At 46.4% G+C, this 9,355-nt stretch overlaps 1 long non-coding RNA gene across 1 annotated transcript; it reads left to right on the forward strand.

Moving 5' to 3' along the window:
- The first annotated feature begins 121 nt into the window (after positions 1-121).
- LOC123771635 (uncharacterized) lies at positions 122-1,856 on the forward strand. Its single transcript, XR_006774537.2, has 3 exons — positions 122-278; positions 377-558; positions 1,761-1,856. It is a non-coding gene; the product is annotated as an uncharacterized lncRNA (long non-coding RNA).
- Positions 1,857-9,355: the final 7,499 nt, after the last annotated feature.

The following is a 9,355-nucleotide window of genomic DNA, read 5'->3' on the forward strand; positions in this document are numbered from 1 at the left end:
CAGATAATGGGTCCAACACCTCAACAAAGAACCGACAGGTGATGACTGCCTTGTTTGCCTGTAGCAGAATACCATTGGTTGGTTTGTGGAGACGTGTGGTCGAGGTTTCGACCCTTATAAACGAGACGACTGGAGCCAACATTAGCCTGGCTTGTTCGGGGTCCCGCTTGTGTTGGCGGAGCATATATAACCGGGTCACTTGGGTGTGGAGCGTCAGTACAGCTTGGGAGAGACTCAGTGTTGTCTGTGTATCCATCATGTCTATTATGCGTTGTGTTGTAAGTGTATTGTAACTTTAAATTATTCGTAGCGTTTAGTAAGTATTAATAGTTTTTGAAATTTGTTTAATTTACAGTTCAAGTAAAACTGTTTTCAGAGTCTGGTCCTACTGCTGGTGTTCATGGCTCTACTACACTTCTCGACAGCTCAATATTATCACGATCGTCGGTACCAGCCAGTGTATGGCCAAGGTTACTACCAGGACAACTACGGGTATCGTCCCACGTACGGCCACGGTTATCAACAGTACTACGATGATGGGCTCTATGGTAGACACAGGTGCGGAGATTTGTAGACTATTAAATTTGTATTGTATACATTTTCATAAATAGAAATATTTAAGTGATGGGCTACTAGAGAACTTAATTTCTGATAACTCTAGACTGTAACTTGATTAACCTGAATGTTCTGGAAAAATTAGTTTTAAGTGCCATACTAAATTTAGTATGAAAGTGAACTTTACAATCTTGAGCCAGTTTAATCGTTAGTATCTAGTTTTACTTTTTTAAGGGTCTAGTCAATAAAAGGCTAAACAACCGAAAACGCAACTTTAATAATGCGGCAGATTGTCGTGCTTCAAATACCTATTGCATGGAAAAACTTCAAAAGTTGAAAATACACATCCCGTTTGTGCGAAGGACTTTAGTTTAACCTGGGTGCTAATTTAGTTTTTCTAAAAAATGCAAAAGATTTCCCTTGTGTTGGTTAAATGTCTAAACTTAATCTTGTTAATTGTATGCATACACATTGAACCTACTTTCTCAATGGGTCTGTTTGGACACGCGTTCTCGTGCACTTTTTGCAAATTTAGAAGTTTCCTTCAATTTTGGACACTAATTGAATTTCCCACCTGTACCAAGTCTTAAATTTTCAGTCTGTCCAAATAGTTAAAGTAACTTGGAACTCTGGTCCAAGTATCCCACTGGGACTCTTGGGGAAGTGTCGCATGGTCGGCACTTACTCCAGCAATGCTTAGGGGTGTGGAGCGCAAGTAGCTAAAAATCATTAGCTTGGCATTACCTCGTTTACAAGGTTCATTTCTATTGTGACAAACTTTTATTATCGAAAAACGGTTGCATCGAAATTTCTTTCTATTAAGTAGACTAATTTGTTTGCCGTCTCCCTTACTGCAGTAACTAGAAAGTGTCTATTAAATGTAATTTTCTGATTTTCTTCACTGCTGGTGTTCTAGGTATAGTTTGTGAAATGTGACATAAAAATAACAGTTGGTAAGCCTTCCTACCCGAAATTGCTTAGTTGTTAAAAGTAAAATTGTGGGGAGGGTAATAGTGTCTTATTCAAAATTTAATTTTATCTTGTGCACTGCTAAAAGCTTGCAGCGCTCGTTCATAAATTTTGAAGACGGTACGATAGTATTAGTGTAAACTGGGGATCGTTAGTATGTAGATGTGCAGTGGCGCAGCTACAAGAGATTTGCCAAAAAATTATATATATATATATTTTTTTTTTTTTTCCCCCAGGTATAGGTACTGAAGACACAGAACTGATGGCTAAAAGATAAATTTAAAGGAAATTACTGCATTGTAACTTTCACTGAATAAACTACTTTAAATTGATTGTATTTTAGTACTCCAATAATTAACTTGTACGTTCATATAACTTTACATGTTAACTAGGGTAATATACTATGGTAGTTAAATATGTAAAACTGAACTTAAATTACCAAACATCTCAACCTTTTAATCTTTAAAGTAATAAACTTCAGCTTGACATGCTTAATCTACCATCCCCAAAACTAATTGTATGTCCAAACATCTTAAATGTTTAACAAAGCTACATCAAAAGTCGTTATTGACGGCCTTCATAGTATTTCGGGTACTGCTTCGAATAAGCAGAAGTTGCTCTTGCAGACTTCCTTCTGCGTAAACATAACTACGAAACGATGAACTTCGTCTTGGGCGATTGACAACTTTTGAAGAAATGACTAAATAGTACTGAAGTTTACTGTTCAAAGGTTCTTGCCTCAAGTCATATTGGCATCCTTGGTGGTATTTAGTGCCCTCTGACTATTCCGCACACTTAATGGTGCTACATAGCCTTCCCGGTTTGGTGCCTTCTTGATAATTACTTGCTTGCCTCTACAGTTCCATACACTGATTAAACTGCCGAAGTGTGAACTCTTCTTTCTAATCTTGTCATATTAGACTAACATATGGCTGTCCGCTCTTTCACCAGCTTTGCCATCAACTGAGTTTGCTGCGCATAGGGTTCAGAGTAACTTTACTACAATCCTATTCAGTGCTGTGTTAGTTTCTTGAAAAATTCTGAAGAGGGGTTGAGACCCCCGCAAACGCTCACTAGATATGTTTCACTGTTGACCATTGCCCGTTACTGAAAATCGGATTTGATTTCTTCCTGCTTTCACTAGAGCATGTGCAAACGGTTATTGGATGCCAGCCGTTGGTAATTTTTTTTTTTTTTTTCCCGGTGCCAAATTAAATTTGAGTTTAAACGTCCAACCTTGACACCTCGCACTCTGTAGTAAAAATATGGAGAAAAATTGGTGTACCATATTAATCACTAATGGCAAATTTTAAAGTCTGAATTTGGGATGTAAATGGAAGACATTGTACCCCACTTTAGTAATGGGTAGCTCTTGCTGCCCCTTTTTAGTGCAGTGGCGGCAAAAGATGCTCTTGTTAGCCACGCATTCCCTAACGTTCCCTAGTAGAGGCTACCCAGCGGTTGCGAGACTTGGAAAATCGCACCAAAAGTCTGACGCTGGGGTCCCCTCCCTATCTGGCCCGTTGGCGCCGTGAGGGGGCTTGGTGGACGGCTGTCGGAGTGTGATGCTCCGTGGGACAGTCCTGCCCTTTTGTAGCCTTGTGCTCCTGCTGCCGTCTTCTCTAATTGTGCCGGATAGCTTTTCCCTTTTCTTTTTTTTTTTCCCTATCTGTTTCCTACCGACCTTTTGCTTGTTTTGGTTATTCCTTTGGACTACTTCCATTTTGACGCCCGGGTGCTTGAGGAGGCATACTCTTGCACCTATAGAACTGTAGTACCCAGCGTCTCGAGCAAGGGGAACCTTTGTCAATCCCCCTTTCGTCGCTGAACCCGATCTCTACAAACTAACGGTTCTTAAGGTCGCGTTTGTGGGGCATATACTCGCGACGCACCCCCTAGGGGGCCCCAGCATGATCGGAGATAGCTTCCTGTTGGGTGTCCTGCCTCTAATTGTGGCGCCATAGTGGGTATGGGGGCACATTCGTTGATGAATTTCTAATCGTCTGTCGATGAATGTTTGTTGTACCCTCAGGCTCGTGGGGTGGGCGACCATGCCCCCGAGTTGGCCTGTATTTGAAGACCGGGCTCTGTAGCCCCTGCTACGTTGGGCCCCGACCTTGCTCCTTTGACCATCCTGACTTCCCCAGCTCCCCTCCCTCTGTGGTTAGGTAGAGCTTCACACCCCGAGTGGTGACCACTTCGTCCCCTGGTGCGGCTAAGTCTCTCGTTGTGACTACTGCGCCTTTTAACCCCCTCTCCGGGGATTCTCAACGCCATCCACGTCATGGCCGCACTTGCTAGATTCCTTCCCGTACCGATTCATATCGGGCCTTGTTTGGTCCCGCTTCGTGGGCTAAATACTTTGATCTCCTCCCTCTTGATTCTGTGCCTCCTGATGATTTATCCCTCCATCGGCATCTTGATGCCGTGGATGCCTGTTACCTTCAACCCCACTTGTCTCGGTACACGTGTCGCTGCTGCTGCTTCTCGGGACGCAGCTTCACGCTTGGCTGCCTTATCCTGCCTTGGCGAGATCCCTGTTCGGGTCTCAAAGAACGCTCGGTTGAATGCCAGCGTTGGCACTATCCTCCTCCTGTCCCATGTTGCGACCGGTGTACGGAATCTGCAAGACTGCCACGATGATATTCGGCATATCCTGATGCCAAAGGCCATTCTGTCCTCCAGGTAGACTCGTTTACTCGTCCCCTTCGTGGTCGTCGCCAGCAACCTCTTGGGTTGTGAAGATTACCTTTGATGTTAGGACCCTTCCATCCTGTCATTCTTGCTGAAGCTATTTGACCCAGCTGCTGGTATCATTCTTGCTGCATTCCCTGGTGGAATGCAGACTGTGCTCAGGCTATCCGCTGTAAGCATGCAGCCTGGAAGAGACACCGCAGTCGGCAGATTCTTTTTTCTTTCGGAAAGCGAGTGCAGTGGCCCATAGGGCCATCCGTATGGCTAAAAAGTAATGTTGGGCATCTTATGTCTCCACCATTACGTCCGAAACTCCCCTGCCACAGATCTGGAAGCGTATCCGCAAGATAGCGTGTAAGTTCGTTCCCGATGTTTCACCGGTCCTTCACCTCCATGGTACTCTCTTGGCGGACCCGTTGCCGGTAGCTACCGAACTGGGTTCCCACTTTTCTTCAATTAGCTCTGGTTCCAGCTTCCCCAAGCTTTCCTTCTTCGTAAACCTGTCCTTGAGTCTCATGATTTAGATTCTGCACTCGTCTTAGACTTCCCTATAACGATCCCTTCTCTCTGAACTTCGTTCTGCCCTGGCCCTCTGCAGTTCTACGGCGGCGGGCTCCAATGGTATTCATTGAGAGATGCTTCGCCATCTCCCTCCGTGCACGTTTCGGTATTTACCGAGTCTATAATCGGATCTGGGAGTCGTCGTCAGTCCCTGAGGACTGGCTCGATGCCGTTGTCCTCCCTGTTCGCAAATCGGGGTCTCTGGGTACTACCCCTAAGGACTTTCGCCCTATTGCCCTCACAAGTTGTCTGCAAACTCTTTGAACGTATGGTTAACGTTCGTCTGATGTGGTTCCTGGAACACCATCACCACCTCTCCCATTCTCAATTTGGTTTCCGCAAGTGCCGCAGCACGACAGATGTCCTGGTGAACTTGGAGGTTCGTACTGCTTTTGCTGCAAAGACCTCCGTTGTTGCCGTCCTTTTTGACCTGGAAAAGGCTTACGACACCACTTGGCGATATCATATTCTATCTCAACTTCATTCTTTTGGCCATAGTTGTCATCTCCCTCTTTCTCCGCAGCTATCTCTCTCGTCGTTCATTTCGGGTGCGCCTTGGTACTGCTCTCTGCCTCTTTTCAGCAATACGAAGGTGTGCCCCAGGGTAGTGTTCCGAGCACTACTATTTTTCTGGTTGCCCTCAATGGTCTTCTTTCCTCTCTTCCTTCAGGTGTCTTCTCCACTCTCTATGTCGATGATCTTACCCTTTGCTGCCAGGGTGATGATTCGCCTCTCCTTCAGCACCGGCTTCAACTTGCAATTGATTCCGTGTCGTCTTGGGCCACCGATCACGGCTTCAAGTTCTCTACTTCTAAGACTTGTGTCATGACTTTTACCCGGAAACGGGTCGTTCTTCGTCCCTGTCACTTTATGGTCATCCCCTTGAGTACAAAGATTCCTCGAAGCTTTTGGGGTTATTCCTTGACACTCGTTTGTCTTGGTCTCCCCAATCTCTTACCTCCGTGTTGAGTGCTCTAAGGCCCTTACCCTCCTTCGGGTCTTGTCCCATACTTTTTGGGGGGCAGATAGGCGCACTCCTTGCTTTACATTCCTCTCTCGTCCTGCCTAAGCTCGATTATGGTTGCCCTGCGTACTCGTCTGCTTCTCCTACTCTTCGCCGTCTTGATGCTTTTCACCATACTGGGTTGCAATCAATATGGTGAAAAGTTCTGGTGCCTTTCGTTCGACTCCCGTCCTTAGCTTGTATGTTGACACTGGCTTCTTGTCTCTCCAGGACCGCCGTGATCGCTACCGTCTTCGCTATCTTGCGCGATTTTATTTTATTTCTTCTCCCGTCTCCAGTGACCTACTAAATACTATGGAGTGGCAAGCAAAGTAAGTAATTATCAAAAAGGCGGCACCAAACCGAGAAGGTTATGTAGCACCATCAAATGTGCGGGATAATCAGAGGGCGCTAAATAACACCAAGGACGCCAATACGAGAACAGAAACGCATAAGATGAACTATATCAAAAGTATCAGTCACCAAGAATACTATCGAGAGACAAGCGACCGCGGAGGACGGTCGGAAAACAAGACACACTCTCGTCCCGGAAGTAAGGACATTCAACAAGGATATGCACGACCGTAAGAGGGACAATGCAATTAGGACAATAAGGAGCGGGGCGGCGCTCCAAGTGACCATGAGTTAAGTGAGAATTGCCAATACGCAACCCCGCCAGAGCCGTTTCGCATCGCCGGTTTGGTGGTAGGATGGCCACGAAGACACAACCTTTAAGAGAACGTAGTTTGTTACCGGTAACAGACGACCAACAAGCCTGCCAACGGGTAAGGACGGAGGAAGGGATAACCGGGTAAAAGTCGGAATAAGGAATACCATTACGAGCAACGGGACAAGAGCGGACAGCTTCCCTGGCGGCAGCATCTGCACGCTCACTTCAAGTGACACCAATATGGCTGGGAATCCAACAAAACTCAACCGACTTAAATTTACTGTGAACAAGAAACGGTGAATGCTGGATCTCGACAACAATTGGATGAACCGGATTAAAGGACCCGAGAGCCATGAGGGCACTACGAGAGTTAACAACTACTACAAAGGAAGATTGACAACGAGAGAGCAGGAGACGAAGAGAATAGAGAATAGCATAAAGCTCCGCTGTGAAGATGCTAGTCTCCGGAGGTAAGCGACACATAAGTGTGATTAGGAAAAACAACAGAGTAGCCAACACCGTCTGCAGACTTTGACCCATCAATGAAGACGGAAACGAAGAGATAGTGAAGAAAAGTGCTCAAGGAAAAGGCGTTTTAGAACCGTAGGATGGATAAAAGCTTTTGTGATGTCGGTCAAGGATGTACAAAACTGCGGAAGGGGGACTCTCCACGGGGGCAAAGAAGGAACAACGCGAGGAGAAATATTAGAAATACGAATGGAAAGAGAATACTGTAAGCGAGATAACCGGATAGAAAGAGGGAAGTGGTGAAGAAGAACAGGAACCGCAGGAGGGGTAAGTAAGTAATTATCAAATGAAGGCACCAAACCGGGAAGGCTATGTAGCACCATCAAATACGCAAAATAATCAGAGGGCGCTAAATATCACCAAGGAAGCCAATACGAGAACAAAAACGCATAAGGTGAACGATATCAAAAGTATCCGAGTCACCAAGAATTCTATCAAGGGACAGGTGACCGCGAGGGGCGGTCGGAAAGCAAGACACACACTCGTCCCGGAAGTCAGGACATTCAAGAAGGACATGCACGACCGTAAGAGGGACAATGCAACTAGGACAATAAGGAGCAGGGCGGCGCTCCATCAAGTGACCATGGGTTAAGCGAGTATGGCCAATACGCAACCTCGCCAGAGCTGTTTCCCACCGCCGGTTACGGTGGAAGGAAGACGGCCACGAGGAAACACAACATTTAAGAGTACGTAGCTTGTTACCAGTAACAGACAACCAAGAAGCCTGCCAACGGGTAAGGACTGAGGAATGGATAACCGGGTAAAAGTCGGAATACGGAATGCCTTTATGAGAGATGGGACAAGAGCGGACAGCTTCCTTGGCGGCAGCATCCGCACGCTCATTTAAAGACACACCAATATGGCTGGGAACCCAACAAAACTCAACCGACTTAAATTTACTGTGAACGAGAAAAGCCAATGCTGGATCTCGACAACTACTGGATGAACCAGATTAAAGGACCCGAGAGCCATGAGGGTACTACGAGAGTCAACAACAACTACAAAGGAAGACTGACAACGAGAAAGCAGGAGACGAAGAGCATAGAGAATAGCATAAAGTTCCGCTGTAAAGATGCTAGTCTCCGGAGGCAAGCGACACACAAGTGCGATCAGGAAAAATAACAGAGTAGCCAACACCGTCCGCTGACTTAGACCCATCGGTGAAGACAGAAACGGAGCGGGAGTGAGAAGAAAAGTGCTCGAGGAAAAGGCGTTTTAGAACCGTAGGAGGGGTAAAAGCTTTAGTGATACGGGTCAAGGATGTACAAAACCGCGGAAGAGGGACCCTCCACGGGGGAAAAGAAGGAACAACACGAGGAGAAACATCAGAAATACGAACGGAAAGAGAATCCTGTAGGTGAGATAACCGGACAGAAAGAGGGAGGTGGTGAAGAGGAACAGGAACCGCAGGAGGGGTAAAAGTTAAAGCATGACAGAGGCGAGAGGAAGGATGTTGTAAGGACCGCGCAAGATAGTGAAGACAGTAGCGATCACGGCGGTCCTGGAGAGACAGGAAGCCAGTGTCAACATATAAGCTGAGGATGGGAGTCGAACGAAAGGCACCAGAACTGAGGCGCAACCCAGTATGGTGCAAAGCATCAAGACGGCAAAGAGTAGGAGGAGAAGCAGACGAGTACGCAGGGCACCCATAATCGAGCTTAGACAGGGCGAGAGAGGAATGTAAAGCAAGGAGAGAGCGCCTATCCGCTCCCCACGAAGTGTGGGACAATACCCGAAGGAGGGCAAGGGCCTTAGAGCACTCGACTCAGGGGAATTATTAGGAGATAAGAGATATGGGAAGACCAAGACAAACGAGTGTCAAAGAATAACCCCAAAAGCTTCGTGGAATCTTTGAACTCAAGTGGATGACCATAAAGCGACATAGAGGGACGAAGAACGACATGCTTCCGAGTAAAAGTCATAGCACAAGTCTTAGACGTAGTGAACCTGAAGTCATGATCGGTGGCCCAAGACGACACGGCATCAATCGCAAGTTGAAGCTGGCGTTGAAGGAGAGGCGAATCACCACCCTGACAGCAAAGGGTAAGATCATCGACATAGAGCGGAGAAAACGCCTGAAGGAAAAGAGGAAAGAAGACCATTCAGGGCAACCAGAAAAAGAGTAGTGCTCAGAACACTACCTTGGGGCACATCTTTGTATTGCTGAAAAGAGGCAGAGAGAGAGTGGCACCAAGTCTCACCCGAAAGGAACGACGAGAGAGGAAGCCGACCACGAAGGCCAAAAGAATGAAGTTGTGACAGAATATGATACCGCCAAGTGGTGTCGTAAGCCTTTTCCACGTCAAAAAGTACGGCAACAACGGAGGTCTTCGCAGCAAAAACAGTGCAAACATAGACCTACAAGTTCACCAGGA

Source organism: Procambarus clarkii, chromosome 75 (assembly GCF_040958095.1).
Source record: "Procambarus clarkii isolate CNS0578487 chromosome 75, FALCON_Pclarkii_2.0, whole genome shotgun sequence".
In the NCBI taxonomy this organism is placed as follows: Eukaryota; Metazoa; Arthropoda; class Malacostraca; order Decapoda; family Cambaridae; genus Procambarus; species Procambarus clarkii.